The sequence below is a fragment of the Macrobrachium rosenbergii genome, chromosome 50, assembly GCF_040412425.1.
Source record: "Macrobrachium rosenbergii isolate ZJJX-2024 chromosome 50, ASM4041242v1, whole genome shotgun sequence".
Taxonomy (NCBI): Eukaryota; Metazoa; Arthropoda; class Malacostraca; order Decapoda; family Palaemonidae; genus Macrobrachium; species Macrobrachium rosenbergii.
In genome coordinates this window covers 20060187-20080000 of record NC_089790.1, presented here as the reverse complement: position 1 = coordinate 20080000, position 19814 = coordinate 20060187, and the positions used below count along the sequence as shown (strand labels likewise).

At 37.3% G+C, this 19814-nt stretch overlaps 1 protein-coding gene across 1 annotated transcript in view; it reads right to left on the bottom strand.

Annotated features, from left to right (window-relative positions):
• Window positions 1-887, bottom strand: part of LOC136832736 (uncharacterized) — a 300576-nt gene extending 299689 nt beyond the window's left edge. Inside the window, exon 1 of the mRNA XM_067094253.1 lies at window positions 783-887. The gene's annotated coding sequence lies outside the window, so the exon portion shown is untranslated. The remainder of the gene's footprint in view (window positions 1-782) is intronic.
• Window positions 888-19814: the final 18927 nt, after the last annotated feature.

The window sequence follows — 19814 nt, the reverse complement described above, 5'->3', positions numbered from 1 at the left end:
TTAGATTATAGGATTCCTTGTTCGTTGAGTGTTACTTTTCACCATTCAGAAATTAAGCCATTTTATTTGGTACTGTCGTCTATTATTTGGGAAACTTTGCTAATAACTTGAACTACCGATGTACGCCAGAAGCATTTAGAAGTACAAGTAGAACACGCATTATTATTATTATTATTATTATTATTATTATTCAGAACACGAACCCTCTTCATATGGAACATGCCCACCACAGGGGCCACTAACTTAAAATTCAAGCTTTCCAAGAATATGGTATTCATTTGAAAGCAGTAACAAAAGGAAATAAGATTGACTGGTTTATGAATAGTTGGTCAAATGACCTGGCATTAGACCATTAAACACAGTTTGGGAGTCAGCATAAAATTTTACTCGCATACAGAAACAAATTCCACTGTTAAATGCGAATAGGCCTATCAAGACAAAAGGCTATATATAAAAAACACGTATTTGTGTCTGTTTTAAATCTAAAATTCCTTGAATCACACACCAACTGTTGAAAGTTTCCCTTCACTAACGTTTTCATGATAACCACACCAACCACGTCACTAGGAAATATCTCGGTTCAATTAGCATACCTCAGCATCACCACCTACATGTTTGCTCAGTAAGCAGATTCCTCACTTACGCAAATATTTCCCATTCTGTTTTAACAAACCACTAATTTCACCAAAACAACGAAACGTTGTTGGGCGTTTCCTCAGCTGAACAGAGAGGGCCTTTTTTGCTCTGAGAACCAATTCACACGCAAATGGGAAGCGACTCACAATGATCTTTCACAAAATACATCCCCTCACGCGAGATTGGTATCACTGTGGTGCGGTCCCCTCACTATGGGTACAAATAGAAGACTGAGGGACTATGAGACTCAGTCTATGACTGACTCATTCAACAGCAGCCGCGTTACCCTCCCTCCCACTCACTCGCACACACACACCCACATTTAACGTTACATCCATTGATGTTTAAAACAGCCAGACAGCCTCGTGGTGATAAACCTTTGGGAGTTGTAAAAGGAAAGTCTTTTCTGATATCTAGGCTAACGCAGCTAAATGGAGACAGTACAGGCAATGATTACAGAGCTTAGCCTCACTGTCCAAGAGCGAGGCTGTGAATGACACTGGAAGTCTAATCAGAATGTTTTGATGTTTTCCCGTACGAAAAGGTTGTATGAGGAAACTCTTTTCTGATATCTAGGCTAGCTCAGTTGAGTGGAGACAGTACAGGCAATTATTACATAGCCTGACCCTACTCTCACTGCCCAAGAACGAGATAGCAAATGACAACTGAAGTCTGATCAGAATGCTTTTATATTTTCCTCAATGAAAAATCGTGTCAAAATCGTCTATTTCCCAGAGGAAAGCAGACTAGTACCACACACCAACGCTTGACTGGAGACAGTACAAGCAATGACTACGGAGCCTAGTCTCACTGCCTAAGAATAAGATAGCGAATGACAATGTAAGTCTAATCAGAATGCTTTTGATACTTTCCTCGATGAAAAATCACGTCAAAAACATCCATTACCGAGAAGAAAGTAGACTCTAGCTGCTAGCACAACACACCAACGCCTGAAACGGTAGACACAAAAACAAAAGGGGAGATGCAGAAAACACTCCCAGAATGTGGCTCATTAGCCTACTTAACGACCCCGCCTCTCAAGCAAAAGACCCGAAATAGATCTCAGGAGGAAGGGGAAACGTCTTGCATCCGTTACTTGAAAAATACAACGTGTCCCCGTTGACCCGAGCAGCGACTTAGGCACTTGATGGTTAGTGCACTACTGTGGGTCGCACCTAAGGGAAAAGAGTGACCATTGGGCTCCAATGTCATCCAAACAAAATACCAAAATACCTACCCATATATTATAATATATGTGCGTATATATGTATATATATATATATATATATATATATATATATATATATATATATATATATATATAGAGAGAGAGAGAGAGAGAGAGAGAGAGAGAGAGAGAGAGAGATATGACATGAGCAACCTAATCTGGCAAAATCAAACAATAAAAAAATGTCAGCTCTAAAATTATCTCTGGGAATACCTGGTAATAAAAAATCTTTTTTTATCTTTATAAAACTGGGAGGCCTAAAAATTCATTGACAGTTAGCCCCGAGTTGATTACTTACCGTTCCTAATTAACGATACTGTAAACAAATAGACTGAAGCACAGTAATGCTGTAAACACCGATATTTTTACAAAAATACACAGATTTCCCTCAGACATTTAAGCTCCACAAGAAATCTAAACCAAGATGACATGACTACAAAAAAATTTTTAAAATTTATTTCTTTACTCATTTTTTGTCATTATATCTTCTTACTCGTGCATGTTATCATTTTTTTCAAACATCGAGATGAAGATTTTTTTTAAACAACCAATAGCTTCTCTAAATCTTGATAAAAAAAAAATATATGTGTTTACATTAAATTAAAATTCTTTTGTTTCAGTAAGTTTCAGGGTAAAAAAAAAATGTTCACTGAGCTTCTTTCTTTATAATCCAGCACAACCAGTAATTTCATTAACTACTTAAAAGATCCTATGCATCTGTTTCGTCCTCCATTCAAATTTGCTAACTGTTTGTGAACAACAGTAGTTCATAGGAAAAATACCAAAGTTTGGTTAAAATGTTACCGAACCCGAACGCCAGAATGCAAGATTTTACATTTTAAATAAATTTATGATATTCCAATATCCTCGAATCTACCTGTAATAATAAAATCCGAGTGGATCTTTCTAGCTTGTCCGCCCTGGGTGGGGGGCGGGGTAGGTAGGGGATCGGGAGGGGTAGGGGAGATGTGACACATGCACCCTGCTCCTGCAAACCTCTTTGTCCAACCCGGGTGGAGCCAGGTAGATAGGGGATCGGGAGGTTAGGGGCGACATGACACATGCACCCTCCTCCTGCAAACCTCTTTGTCTGCCCTGGGTGGGGGAGGGGTAGGTAGGGGATCGGGAGGGTAGGGGAGACATGACACATACACCCTCCCCCTGTGGACCTGTTTGTCCTCCCCAGGTTGGGGTGGGGTAGGTAAGGGATCAGGAGGGTAAAGGAGACATTACACACATACCCTACTGCAAACCTGTTTGTCCACCCCGGGTGGGGGAGGGGTAGGTAGGGGATTGGGAGGGTACGGGAGATATGATGGGCAGCGCCGGGTTCCAGCACAGAGCAGCGCGCGCCATCAAGCTCGTCTTTCTTTATAATTCTGTTTCGTTCTCAATTCAAGTTTGCCTGCTGTATATGAATATGAATAATTCATAAGAAAAATATCAATACTTAATTCAAGAGAGATGCTTGTGAACCTGAACACCAGAAAGCAAGATTTTTACATCTTTAATTTATGATATTCCAATATGCTCGAATCCTTCTGTGGACCCAAAAAAGAAAAAAAGCGGAGGAACCAATATACACCGTATGATAATATCAGTGGCCGTTCTCTTTAATGGTAGTGTCATGAGGAGGCAGAGAAGGAACAAATTCCTTCCTAACTATTCCCCTTAATGCCTTAACTTTCTCTTTATCGCCGATATGCCAAGTATGTTACATAACGGAGTGCTTGCAAGCAAGGTCCCCCCAAAATCATTTTCATATATACAGTAATTATTCTATTCGTGTCAGAAGATTAAAAAACAAGACAAGTGTTTTTTATAATGAAATTTTACAAGGCCTTATTGAATTTTCACTTCATTTACTCATAATATCTTTATCAGTAACTTTTAAGAATTTAAATGGGCGCACAAATAATAAGAATGCAATAAAAACGTAAAACTTTAATTCCATCAACGAATCGCACTGTACAAACTCACAAGCAATGAAAATTGACTTGCCCAGGCAAAGCAGAACCTCAATAGAAGCCAAACTTATGGCGGAGTACACCTTGCCACCAAAAGAACAACGATAGTTCCTAGCTAAACACAGATATGGCCCTAACAAAAAGAGAAACAACGTGAAAATTGTTGTCGTGTTGTTGCAGCAGGAGCGGTCTGGGCTACCTGGCGTAGCAAACTGGTCAGGTAACCAAAAGGTTGATAAGAGAGAGAGAGAGAGAGAGAGAGAGAGAGAGAGAGAGAAAGAGAGAGAGAGAGAGAGACACACACACATTGGCCAAATTTGTTTTCAATCATATACCATACATGAAACCTCATTTTGGACAAACGTTATTTCATGAAGTTCTTATAAGCAATACCTACCTAATCAAAATTCATGTTGTACTTGATATATATATATATATATATATATATATATATATATATATATATATATATATATATATATATATATATATATATATATATATATGTACATATATATTATATATATATATATATATATATATATATATATATATATATATATATATATATATATATATAGTAGCATACTTGAATGTATCTGGACGATGAATATAATGTATATTTGAGATACATCATAAATCAAAATATTGTTGATGCATTGTGCTTTCAATCTACAAAGAAGCTCGTGCTACAACTGCTACTACATTAATAATAATAATAATAATAATAATAATAATAATAATAATAATAATAATAATAATAATAATAATAATAATAATAACGACGATATAACCATAAACATGCAAAAAGAGCTACTTCATATAATTAGGTAATTACTGGTACCTTGTTTGTGCCTCTCGGTAACAACACAAATTTCTTAAATTTTGACATGAAATTTGCCGCAGCATCTGATGACACTGTTGGAAATAAAACACCACATGCAAGAAGGTCATATTATAACAATCTCTCTCTCTCTCTCTCTCTCTCTCTCTCTCTCTCTCTCTCTCTCTCTCTCATAAGATGACACTGTTGGAAATAAAATACCCTATGCAAGAAGGTCATATAACAATCTCTCTCTCTCTCTCTCTCTCTCTCATAAGATGACACTGTTGGAAATAAAACCAAATATACATCGATTCGAAGGTCTTGTAAGCTCGCTCTCTCTCTCTCTCTCTCTCTCTCTCTCTCTCTCTCTCTCTCTCTCTCTCTCTCTCTCTCATATGATGACACTGTTGGAAATAAAACCCCATATACATCGAATGTCCTGCAGCCTCTCTCTCTCTCTCTCTCTCTCTCTCTCTCTCTCTCTCTCTCTCTCTCTCTCTCTCATATGATGACACTGTTGGAAATAAAACCCCATATACATCGAATGTCCCGCAGCCTCTCTCTCTCTCTCTCTCTCTCTCTCTCATATGATGACACTGTTGGAAATAAAACCCCATATACATCGAATGTCCTGCAGCCTCTCTCTCTCTCTCTCTCTCTCTCTCTCTCTCTCTCTCTCTCTCTCTCTCTCTCTCTCTCTCTCTCTCTCATAAGATGACACTGTTGGAAATAAAATACCCTATGCAAGAAGGTCATATAACAATCTCTCTCTCTCTCTCTCTCTCTCTCTCTCTCATAAGATGACACTGTTGGAAATAAAACCAAATATACATCGATTCGAAGGTCTTGTAAGTAAGCTCTCTCTCTCTCTCTCTCTCTCTCTCTCTCTCTCTCTCTCTCTCTCTCTCTCTCTCTCTCTCTCTCTCATATGATGACACTGTTGGAAATAAAACCCCATATACATCAGAATGTCCTGCAGCCTCTCTCTCTCTCTCTCTCTCTCTCTCTCTCTCTCTCTCTCTCTCTCTCTCTCTCTCTCATGATGACACTGTTGGAAATAAAACCCCATATACATCAGAATGTCCTGCAGCCTCTCTCTCTCTCTCTCTCTCTCTCTCATATGATGACACTGTTGGAAATAAAACCCCATATACATCGAATGTCCCGCAGCCTCTCTCTCTCTCTCTCTCTCTCTCTCATATGATGACACTGTTGGAAATAAAACCCCATATACATCGAATGTCCTGCAGCCTCTCTCTCTCTCTCTCTCTCTCTCTCTCTCTCTCTCTCTCTCTCTCTCTCTCTCTCTCATATGATGACACTGTTGGAAATAAAACCCCATATACATCGAATGTCCTGCAGCCTCTCTCTCTCTCTCTCTCTCTCTCTCTCTCTCTCTCTCTCTCTCTCTCTCTCTCTCTCTCTCTCTCTCTCATGATGACACTGTTGGAAATAAAACCCCATATACATCAGATGTCCTGCAGCCTCTCTCTCTCTCTCTCTCTCTCTCTCTCTCTCTCTCTCTCTCTCTCACACACACACACATACACACATATGATGACACTGTCGGAAATAAAACCCCACATGCAACGAGGGTCATGCAATACCCCGACTCTTTCTCTCTCAAATGAGGACACCATTGGAAATAAAACCCCATATACAGTACATAGAGGGTCATGCAATGCATCTCTCTCTCTCTCTCTCTCTCTCTCTCTCTCTCTCTCTCTCTCTCTCTCTCTCTCTCTCTCTCTCTCGAAGAAGAAGAAGAAGAAGAAGAAGAAGAAGAAGAAGAAGAAGAAGAAGACATTCATAAGTTTTAAAGCATTAACACAGAGAGATGCAATGCTGTTAGACAAAACGACAGCAGGAAAAAGACTCATGAAGGCTGTGCTGTGTGGTGACTGACAGACGCTGGCGGAAAAATAAGAATAGCATGACTAGTTTCATTTTTCCTTTTTTCTGTTTTCCTTGTCCGCTTTTTTTCTCTTTTCCTCGTGAGAGTTTGCGTGTCCAATTTGGGATGCACGGTGGAGCAGGTCAAGTTTTTTGTATGCGAAGAGACGAGGTGAAAAAAATAACAGGGACTTTGATGCGGGACTGGAGAGCAGTAAATGTGGAAAGAGGGACCCGATTAACTGGTGAAAAATAATGGGTAGAGTTAGGACACGGGGCAATAAAATGAAAAGGAAGATATTAATCACGGATGCATGTATGCACCGATGTCAAAAATCCCATTTGCATAGATTTGCATGGACATTATTTTTTTCATAAGTGCACACATACACACAGACATACACATGAAAAATTCACTCACACTCATACAAAATACATACACACGTACACACACACTCATACAAAATTCACACACAAGTACAAACACTCACACAAAATTCGCACACACACACACGTATACACACACTCATACAAAATTCACACACAAGTACACACACACACACTCATACAAAATTCACACACGTATACACACACCCATACAAAATTCACACACAAGTACACACACACTCATACAAAATTCACACACACACACACACACTCATAAAAAATTCACACACAAATACACACACTCATACAAAATTCACACACACACTCATACAAAATTCATACACACATCACGTATACACACTCATACAAAATTCATACTCACACACGTATACACACACTCATACAAAATTCATACACACATGTATACACACATTCATACAAAATTCACACACAAGTACACACACACATACAAAATTCACACACACACGCACAGCTAAACCAACTCGCTGAGAAGATAACCTCAATAACACAGCCTCTTTTTTTAACACCTGCACAGGGCCACTCGCCTCCATCTCCGGACGGAACTCTCACGTTTTCCGGATACTCGGTCCTTCCGTTCCAACGCCTCTTTTTCCCCGTGCGGTGGTAGTGCCGTCAGTGCACCTCATGCGATGCGCTGTAGGCATTACTTAAGGTTCTTTGCAGCGTCCCTTCGGCCACTGGCTGCAACCGTTTTCATTCCTTTTACTGTAACTCCATTCATATACTCTTTCTTCCATCTTCCTTTCCACCATATCCTAACAATTTATTCATAGTGCAACAGCGAGGTTTTCCTCCTGTTACACCTTTCAAACCTTTTTTACTGTCAGTTTCCATTTCAGCGCTGAATGACCTCATAGGTCCCAGTGCTTGGCCTTTGGCCTCAATCCTATATTCTATTCTATATCCAACACCTTTTTTGCCATCTACTTTCTTCTTACCTACCATACTTTGCAAATTATGCACCCTTCATCAGTCTACCTTCTCCCATTCTCTCCATTTAACCAAACCATCTCCAAACACTCTGATCCCCACCCAGTACTATTCCACACACTATATCCGCTATTTAAGTAAGCTCAGGATCAGTGCAGATTAGGTGTTTTCTTTGACTGCATGGTAGGTGTCAGTGCGCTGCATAATCACAATACAAAGATTCCACTGGAAGTTTTTCTGTTTTCTTAAACCTCCTCCATCCTCTCTCTCTCTCTCTCTCTCTCTCTCTCTCTCTCTCTCTCTCTCTCTCTCTCTCTCTCTCTCTCAAGCTTTTAAATTTTCCTAAACCTCCTCCATCCACTTCTCTCTCTCTCTCTCTCTCTCTCTCTCTCTCTCTCTCTCTCTCTCTCTCTCTCTCTCTCTCTCAAGTTTTTAAATTTTCGTAAACATCCTCCATCCGCTTCTCTCTCTCTCTCTCTCTCTCTCTCTCTCTCTCTCTCTCTCTCTCTCTCTCTCTCTCTCTCCAAGTTTTTAAATTTTCTTACACCTCCTCCATCCACTTCTCTCTCTCTCTCTCTAAGTTTTTAATTTTCCTAAACCTCCTCCATCCACCTCTCTCTCTCTCTCTCTCTCTCTCTCTCTCTCTCTCTCTCTCTCTCTCTCTAAGTTTTTAATTTTCCTAAACCTCCTCCATCCACCTCTCTCTCTCTCTCTCTCCCCCCAAAAGATTCTAGATTTTCCTAAACCTCCTCCATCCACTTCTCTCTCTCTCTCTCTCTCTCTCTCTCTCTCTCTCTCTCTAAATATACCATACGGCCCATTTGCTCACCTCCCATATGCAACATGCAGTTACCTCCTCAAACACCACATGGGAGTTTAATTAAAGGCTAAATGGAGCTGCAATGCGTAATTTTGTTGTCATTTACATAATTGGCAATCTGTTCCCCGGAGCGTGAGCGTCAGACTTGGATTTACAAAGCCGATGGTAAGGATAAGGATAATTGTCTGATAAAACAAATCCTTTTACGAAAGCTATAGGATAATTCTGAGGATAACTGTCTGTTAAAACAATTCTTTTACGAAAGCTATAGGATAACTGTGAGGATAATTCCCTAATAACAACAAATCCTTTTACGAAAGCTATAGGATATCTGTGAGGATAATTCTCTGATAACAACAAATCCTTTTACGAAAACATTAGGATAACTGTGAGGATAACTGTCTGATAACAACAAATCCTTTTACGAAAGCTATAGGATAACTGTCTGATAACAACAAATCCTTTTACGAAAGCTATAGGATAACTGTCTGATAACAACAAATCCTTTTACGAAAGTTATAGGATAACTGTCTGATAACAACAAATCCTTTTACGAAAGCTATAGGATAACTGTCTGATAACAACAAATCCTTTTACGAAAGCTATAGGATAACTGTCTGATAACAACAGATCCTTTTACGGAGGCTATAAGATAACTGTGACGATAATTGCCTGATAAAAACAAATCCTTTTACGAAGGCTACAGGATAACTGTGTGATAAAACAATCCTTTTACGAAAGCCATAGGATAACTGTCTGATAAAAGATCTTTCACCAAAGCTATGAAGCTATCCTGATCCATATCTTCGTGGGTCCTGCTGCTATTCATCATATACATTAATTACTCAAATATGAGATTAGCATTAGGACAATGACGGCTAAAGAATTTTCCGTAAGGTCATCGTGATTGGTAGTTAGTTTACAGAGTTGGAGTTACAATATCAAAGGTCACTGATGTCGAGGTGTTTCAAATAAGAGACAGATGTAGACAATTATATAGAGACGTACATAATAATATCATCTATATATACATATACTGATAGATTGATATATAGAGATAGCTAGAGAAATGCATACATAAACTTCATTATAAAATCTTACAAAACATATTTCACACAAACCCTTAAATACTTCCACGCATTACAATCACCTGTATCTGATAAATAAACACGTATACTTAGTAGAAAAAGCTACATTCTTCTATCCACCTAAAAACTACAATGGATTCCAAAATGACTTCTTCCCCAAGTGATATGTACAGAGAACAACTACGCCCATCCCGGCACTCAAAAACGAAAACACTTTTCAAGTTCCCCGAGACCTGAGCATTCGACCAGCTAATGCCATGTCAAAAGAGACCAAGCATTCACAGCAAAATGGCTCAAGTTGAACAACTTTCTTCAGAGTCGAAATCATGCTGCCATTCACCCGTGGGAGAGCCGATTTGGTAACACCCAGCATTTTAAGGTTTCAGCTATGCAAACTTTTCAGTCAGATTGGCCAAGAATTGTTTGTATTGAATTGAATATAGAATTTAGGCCAAAGGCCAAGCACTGGGACCTTTGAGGTCATTCAGCGCTGAAATGGAAATTGACAGTAAAAGGTGCAACAGGAGGAAAACCTCGCAGTTCCTCTACGAATCAATTGTTAGGAGAGGGTGGAAAGTAAGATGGAAGAAAACGAATGTGAAAGGAGTAACAGTAAAAGGAATGAAAGGGGTTGCAGCTAGGGGCCGAAGGCATGCTGCAAAGAACCTTAAGTAATGCCTACAGTGTACCGCATGACGTGCACTGGCGGCACTACCGCCCCGCCTACAGGGGCCAAGAATTGTTGAGTTTCAAGTTGAAACTTGAGGTTTAATCTCCAAAAGGCGAAAGAATACTTCTCGGCATGTTGTATATCATGGCCCTAGTCAGGGTATATGCACTTCCAATGCCCTTCACGATGGTGTGTCGAAGTATCAAGTGTAAAAAGTATAATGGGAAAGAATTTACGGAATGAAAGAGATAGCACTGGATAACTATAAGTTTCTGGAGTGATTCAAGAAATATTTCGATATCTTCAGTAACTACCAATTATCATTACCCAGTGTAACATTAGAAATTTATCAGATAAGGATATGTCCTTTTTCTGAAAAGATTCAGACACGTACTGTCAACATTAGACCAAAGTCATAGGAAAAAAAACACCCAATTCCGATCTCTATGCCGAAGCACCACATGCACAATATTCATTTGCAGCACCTTTTCATTCACGATCTTCGTCAAATCCTTCTTCCTAACCATGCACTTGAAACTATAGTTACCGTCCCAGAATTCTCACAACAACAAAGGCCATGGATACTACTAATTAATGAGTAGTAGTTTTCAGTTACAATCTTAAGTCTCTCATAACCTCCTATAACATTAACAAGTAGCAATTCTCATCCCCAAATCATTAACGACACTTAACACGAATGCCGAAGGAGTGGCACCAGTTCTAGGAGCGTAATCGACATGCTCGACTTCTCCTTTTGATGGCACTGTCATCGACACGTTTAGAAGCTTCAACGACTCATACTGAACGGTGGAACAGCAAAGCTGAAATGCGATCTAAGTAGAAAACAGCTGTATCTACTGTCATCACCTGTTTATCGGTGCGATGAAGAAACAACAACAAATAAGAATATGTAAGATGATGACTCATTTCTGTAATACCGCCTGTTCCTTCTTGGCCCAAAAAAAGGGAATTGTACTAAAACAATCTGTTATTAGATATACTGGTTTCAGTGACCCCACACTTGCCTGACAAGGAAGCTGAAATCCGACAGATGCGTGTGTTTGTAACTCTCTCTCTCTCTCTCTCTCTCTCTCTCTCTCTCTCTCTCTCTCTCTCTCTCTCTCTCTATATATATATATATATATATATATATATATATATATATATATATATATATATATATATAAGCTATATATTCATATACGTTTTATATACATATAAACGTATATATATGTGCACAAATATATACGTATACATATATATATATATATATATATATATATATATATAAAAATATACATAAATACATATATATATATGTATATGTATATATATATAACTATATATGTATATAATATATATATATATACATATATATATATATATATATATATATATATATATATATATATACAATCGAAGCGAAGGTCATGATACTGCGTTTAAAAAAAGAAAATGCACTTCCCTTAAAACCTAATTCCCTTAGAACATTGTACACTAAGTTATTACTTTAAAAAGAAAGAGCAGCATTATCTTTGGTGTTGTAAACCTAAGACTTAGCCCAGGCGTCCCATAAAGTACCAAGATCCTTGCCATGATGGATCTCAGGTTATTGCATATGAAAAATGACATTATCATAAAATACCTTCTAAAACACTTAAAACTAAGAAGTAAGAGAGACGCCCTATAATAACTTCTGCAGAGTACCCTGTGTGTGTGTGTGTGTGTGTGTGTGTGTGTGTGTGTGTGTGTGTGTGTGTGTGTGTGCGCGCGCGCGTTGGTGGGGATAGGAAGGGGGAATTATAAATTCTGTGCAAGCAATCAAGCAATACGATTCTCTTAAATGTAACTAAGTACTGTCACATACAGTATCTACGGAACTAAAGGGATAAAAATGGACGATTTAACAGAAGATTATGCAATGTGCAACCTGGAATATGAGAGGAGGTAATAAAAAGAGCGCAAGATAATGCAGATACTACAAAAGATGTCGGTATTAACCCGTTACGTATCCACCGTCACCTCCTCCGAGGATAGTACTAAACTTGGCGGAAGCTCCTTGGAACGCCGTGTTTAGCACTAGTCCCTCGGGGATCAAAGTATTATATAGAGTACACCATTTTCTATAGTTTGGTCGACAAATTATTATATTAATAAACGATATCTTCGTACGGCCGTCTACTTTACTTAGCACGAGTTTACCCTGGACTTTGACAAAGGTGGATACATAACGGGTTAACACTAATGATGTTTATATTAGTGTACGGTATGTCTTTGACGATACTTATTTCCCTTAACTTATTCATTTAACACAAAGTCCTGCAAACAATCCGTAAGGATGTGAACACTGTCTTGACATATGTCGGGCGTAAATGTAAAATCAACTCTTCCCTTGTTTACATTTAGATGGAAGCGACAGTTTATATTGACGAGAAAGAAAACGTTAATTCATAGAAAACTGAAAATCATAATAACGTTCGCTTCACTATATTAACGAAACGGCGACACTTTCCTCTTGATTCACCTCAAATAAACTTGCAACCAAGGAACATATTTTAATCATCAAGACATATTCATCGGAAATCGTCAAAGAATACCTGCTGCTTTCCCTTGTCAGAAAACTGATCTAGCAACGATTTCAAACAAGCTGGCTAAGAGACGAAACGTTCCCTTCCCTATCACGGAACGCATCATACTAAGTTCATCTCTCGCGGATCGCGGTGAACTCCTGGCTCTCTCTCGATGGAACACTACCAAGCTGTTTATTACATCCATTAGGCAAATTAACAACAGCTGTCTACGATAATGCAAGCAAGATTCCCACCCTGTTCTTTGTGGATTGTACCTGGGACTCTCAGACGTGGAATCTTATTGTCTGTGATAATGTTTCAGTTATCTGCTACAGCTAAGAGCCGTGCACTGGCTACTCTTTACTGGTGTTGTACTTTAGTTTCCGATAACATTACATTAATTTTAGGGTTGACATAAATACATCTTTGTGCATATATTATGTATGTATGAATGTACACACACACACTCTGCACCTTCAGCTTCAAGGTTATACTTTATTACGATAAATCAGTCAGTGGTGGGTCATTAACGCGAAAAAAATTAATAAACACAATAAACAGATGCACGTAATTGGGTTACAGAAATGAACTTTATTTGGACGCTTCACGTCAATAACAAAAAGGATGCTAGTACTGTAAAGCATGTAATTACCGCGATGTGAAAGTACCGTACTTGAAATAGTCGGAATATTTTTTTGGATAACAGTAAGTTGTGATTTACATTTTGAATGATCTAAGAACATGGCTGACGCGAGTCATTGCCATTCTTAGCGACAGAAAGGGTGAAGCATTTTGGACTTGACCATGAAAACGGCAGGCTCGAATCCTGCCACAGCTGTTGCAGCTTCTTCGTTATATTTTATGTGTACGTGTGTTTGTGTATGTTTTTTTTAACCTGCTTTCCCACTCTTAGCAGGTTATTACTCACTAGTTTCGTATTGTTATTATCACCTTTATTTCTTTCGTAATATGTTAATAACTGATTGTGAGTGCGTGCGCGCGAGAGAGAGAGACTGACAAAAACGCTTCACAAGAGAGAGAGAGAGAGAGAGGGAGACGGGTGGAGGGGAGGGACTGATGAACTGGCTAACAGCTATAAACTAACGCTAAAACTATGTTGCCAAATGAGCTTGAATAAGACAGACTAACGTGGCAACAACGATGGCAGGATACAAATATAATTTGTAAGCATCTCTTTCTAATACTACACATTGTCTTTGTACACTATATGCAAAATAACAGTGATACTAAGTTCATACCAAACAAGTAAAAAACTTCGGCGCACAAAACTTTCACAATGGCCTGGTGGTGGCCTGTCCTATACCGTTGCCAGAAGCGCGATCATGGCTAACTTTAACCTTAAATAAAATAAAAACTACCAAGGCTAGAGGGCTGCAATTTGGTATGTTTGATGATTGAAGGGTGGATGATCAACATACTAATTTCCATCCCTCTAGCCTCAGTAGCTTTTAAGAGCTAGATCTAAGGGAGGACAGAAATAAATGAAGACGGACAGACAAAGCCGGCACAACAGTTTTCTTTTATAGAAAACTAAAACTCACCATAAGTTGATTCTTGTTACTCCCGAAACAAATTTCAAATGTACTGAGGAGGAATGCATTTTAATAAACAAAAAGTAATAACACGCGGCCCTTTTGTAATTAGCGTAATGGACATGAGCAACATTTATCCCTTGCAAAACTGACATCATCAAAACTGATATGATAGAGGCACCTACATGCTTTTACCTTCATGTAACGGATGAACATCGATTGTCACAACTTGAAACCTTTAACAGTCGTGTCTAACCGGGTATGAATGTGTGTGTGCATATATATATATATATATATATATATATATATATATATATATATATATATATATATATATATATATATATATATATATATATATATATAATATACAGTATATGTCAGTCTGATAAACAGACAGACATCTATATAAATTACATATATATATATATATATATATATATATATATATATATATATATATATATAATATAATATTATATATATATCATACGTACATTCATAATACCAGACACAACAAAATGCAATCATCATCATCATCATCATATTCCTAAAAATCAAGCACGACTGTAGAATTGTAGAATTGCAGATACAACCACCTTTAAGATAAATCTATTACAGAAGCAGGAAAAGGAAAAACCCTTTTCTACGAAAAATTAATTTCGTCTTTTGGAACCTGTCATTAACGGCAGAATACAGACAACATGCATCCGGTAAGTACTGACAATCTCCTAAGATTCACTATTAAACAGGATACAAGGAATCCTCTCCAGTGACGAGAGAGAAGTCGACTACATCCCCTCAAAACTGGGCTACAAGCTGGCCAGGGGTTGGGGGAGGGGGGGAGAGAGACATTGGGGACTTCTGACTACTGGGATTTGTGTTTGTTGTTGAAAGAACCAAAGCCTTGGAGAAGCTACGCTGAAGCTTAAAGGACAATGGGATACTGGGGAGGAGAGAGAGAGAGAGAGAGAGATACGAGTGGCACACATGTGCAGATATTAGCACCATTTGGAGAGGGATCCCTTCCTTTTTTGCTACTCCTCTCTCTCTCTCTCTCTCTCTCTCTCTCTCTCTCTCTCTCTCTCTCTCTCTCTCTCTCTCTCATCCTGGCTGAGGATCCTCGTGAAGGGAACTGAATAGCCTTGTAGTCATTCACCTTACTCCTAAGCACACAAGAAGCACTGGCTGACATCCGACTGAATGGTCGAGTGTGGGAAACCTTTTTGCAGTGTTCTCAGTTTCGTGGAATTATATTTTTTTTTCACATGGTAATCATGCACTTGATGAAATGATTAATTTAACAATTCAACAATTTTACATTCCTATATTGTGAAAAGACTTCATCACTCCTTATATTCCATAACTGACAAATTGGGAAATACACATATAAATATATCAGATATCTAGCTAATCCGTGATTTCAAATCTAGCAAGGTATAAGGTTACACGCAATATTCCATCAATATCCTGGCTGTACACTTAGTGTTATCGTGGTAACAGACAGAGAAACGAATAAATACAGACTAATCGAGATACAAGAAATAGGATTTGCTGAATATTACCTTAAATGATAAATAACATAATTACCTTCCTGTTGCTGCAGAGACTAATAAAAATTTACTTATTAATTTTTCATTCATTTTCATAACCACAGTCACATTAATAAACAACTATTAAAAAGATATGCAAAAAGTCCCCTAATACCAATTACTTTCAACGTCGTGAACGACCAGACATAACAAAAACGACTTTCTCTAAAAGCCTATCAAATAAAAGAATATGATTTCGTTATGAAGTTATTAAACACTCTTAGGAAAATATGAAACCTAGCCAGCCTCAACTGAACAAATTACAATTACAATTCAAAAATACTGCATTTAAGGCGTTTGATCTCCATGTGCGTCAAATTTTGTTACATGCCTTGACACTTGATACTCTGAGTCGTGTTGCAAGTGCCAAGTGCCCAGTCGCAGAGACGGGGAGATGAGATGCGTTCCCTGAGCCATATGAACTGAATTGAATATAGAATTTAGGCCAAAGGCCAAGCACTGGACATATTAGGTCATTCAGTTCTGAAACGGAAATTGACAGTAAAAGGTTTGAAAGGTGTAACAGGAGGTGTACCTCGCAGTTGCACTATGAAACAACTGTTAGAAGAGGGTAGAAAGTCAGGTGGAAGAAAGAGAATGAAAGGAAGTACAGTAAAAGGAAAGAAAGGGGTTGCAGCTAGGGGCCGAAGGCACGCTGCAAAGAACCTTAAATAATGCCTATAGTGCACCGCATGAGGTACGCTGACGGCAGTACCACCCTAAGGGGTTCCTGAGCTACATGGCACTCAGTACGAAATTACGGTAATTAATTTCTCACGTTTTGAAGATATTTTTTTACTTAGTATTAATTTGTTGACTTGCTCTCAAGAAATGCTTGCATTTCGTTGCTAGCTTTGACTAAAAAGTATCATTACGGGTTACGTTTCTATTCACTGGTTCGCAGACAATAACAAAATCTCTTTATTCCTTGATTGGCAGCCAATAAGAAAATCTCTATTTCTTGATTGGCATATTTTATTTCTTGATTAGCAGACAATAAGAAAATTTCTTTATTTCTTGATGAGCAGACAGTAAGAAAATTTCTTTATATCTTGACTGGAAGACAATAAGAATATTATATTTATTTCTTGATTGGTAGAAAATAAGAAAATTTCCTTATTGTCTGCCAATTTTATTTCTTGATCGGCAGAAAATAAGAAAATTTCTTTAATTCTTCATTCGCACAGTAAGAAAATCTCTTTATTTCTTGATTGGAAGACAATAAGAAAATTTCCTTATTTCTTGACTGGAAGAAGAAAAGAAAATTTATTTCTTGACTGGAAGACAATAAGAAAATTTCTTTATTTCTTGACTGGAAGACAATAAGAAAATTTCTTTATTTCTTGACTGGAAGACGATAAGAAAATTTCTTTATTTCTTGACTGGAAGACAATAAGAAAATTTATTTCTTGATTGGCATACAATAAGAAAATTTCTCTATTTCTTGATTGGCAGCCAATAAGAAAATCTCTTTATTTCCTGATTGGTAGAAAATAAAAAAAATCTTTATTTCTTGATTGGAAAACAATAAGAAAATTTCTTTATTTCTTGACTGGCAGACAGTAAGAAAATTTCTTTATTTCCTGATTGGCAGAAAATAAAAAAATCTTTATTTCTTGATTGGAAAACAATAAGAAAATTTCTTTAGTTCTTGATTGGCAGACAGTAAGAAAATTTCTTTATTTCTTGACTGGAAGACAATAAGAAAATCTCTATTTCTTGACTGGAAGACAATAAGAAAATCTCTTTATATCTTGATTGGCAGATAATAAGAAAATTTCTTTATTTCTTGACTGGCAGACAATAAAAAAATTTCTTTATTGCTTGATTGGCAGACAATGCGAAAATTTCTTTATTTCTTGATTGGCAGACAATAAGGAAATTTCTTTATTTCTTGACTGGCAGAAAATAAGAAAATTTCTTTATTTCTCGATTGGCAGAAAATAAGAAAATTTCTTTATTTCTTCACTGGCAGACGATAAGAAAATTTCTTTATTTCTTGATTGGCAGACAACATGAAAATTTCTTTATTTCTTGACTGGCAGACAATAAGGAAATTTCTTTATTTCTTAACTCGCAGACAATAAGAAAATTTCTTTATTTCTTGATTGGCAGAAAATAAGAAAATTTATTTCTTGATTGGCAGACAATAAGAAAATTTCTTTATTTCTTGATTGGCAGACAATAAGAAAATTTCTTTATTTCTTGATTGGCAGACAATATGAAATTCTCTTTAATTCTTGACTGGCAGACAATAAGAGAATCTATTTCTTGATTAGCAGACAATAAAGAAATCTCTTTGTTTCCTGATTGGCACACAATAAAAAAAATTCTTTATTTCTTGATTGGCAAACAATATGAAATCTCTTTAATTCTTGACTGACAGACAATAAGACAATCTCTTTCTTTCTTGACTGGCAGAAAATATGCAATTCTAATTCTCTTCAGGGCCGGAAATAACTAAGTTTTGAAGAATACGCAGGGACCTACTATTCCCGACCTACTACCTTTACTGAGAACAATCAATTGCAGTCTCGGCCATACTAACCATGTGGAAACTAAAGCAAGGTTTTAAGCAAATTGTTTGAAGGACTCATAATAGTACAACCATCATCGTGATTCTAACAGACGCTTCCTTAAAGTTTATATTTAACCTTCTTGTGTGTTTTATGGTTTAACACGACAGCTTATCAAACACAGCATCGTCATGATCCAAGTAAAATGAATGAATAAAAAGTTACAAAAATAAGTTCTCTCTCTCTCCCTCTCCCCATTTCTACATGTGATTCTGTTCAAACCCCTAAATAAGTTTCTCTCTCTCTCTCTCTCTCTCCCTTGTCAGAATCTGCACCAAGTTTCCTCCTTGTGACAATTTATAGTATCTTTTTTGTATTACTAAGTTTGAATGCTGGCCAATTCTACGAATACGCAAATGAAATCTTCAGAATATCTGCACCGAACTTTTCTAAACAATAAATAAATAAATAAGTAAATAAAAAAATTAATAATTCCTTTGTATTAAGATACAATTATTAAGTACTCCACTGCTGACAAGGTCATTTAGTGAACCAGAGTTCTTTGCAATTTATCTATCTGTATCATCATGAGATATTTGGTAGGACCCAGTTCATTCGTATCTGATACCCAACATTTTAAATAACTTCAAATCCATGTACTTCAATACTGAATCTTATGTACCAACAATCTCGGCTCATGTTGTCTTTCATCATTTTGTCAAATGCTCGATGCTTTCATTTGAATCTTTTCCAAACGTCAACGAAATTGGGTTTGAATCTAGACCACCCAAATTCCACTTTATATCACCATTATCCAAATTCCTTAAAACCCTTACAAATACTTATTGTATTTCTCACCCGTCACTGAGTCAAATTTTGGTTAATGAGAGGAAGGAAACATTTCACAAATTTATTAAAAAACATCAGAGCAACAAACATGACAGTCAATGTGAAAAATTCAATAACAATGGACACGTAAAATATTTTTAGTGTCGAGCAAAATGGATAGTTAGAACAAGTCTGCAGGTAATCTCTCTCTCTCTCTCTCTCTCTCTCTCTCTCTCTCTCTCTCTCTCTCTCTCTCTCTCTCTCTCAC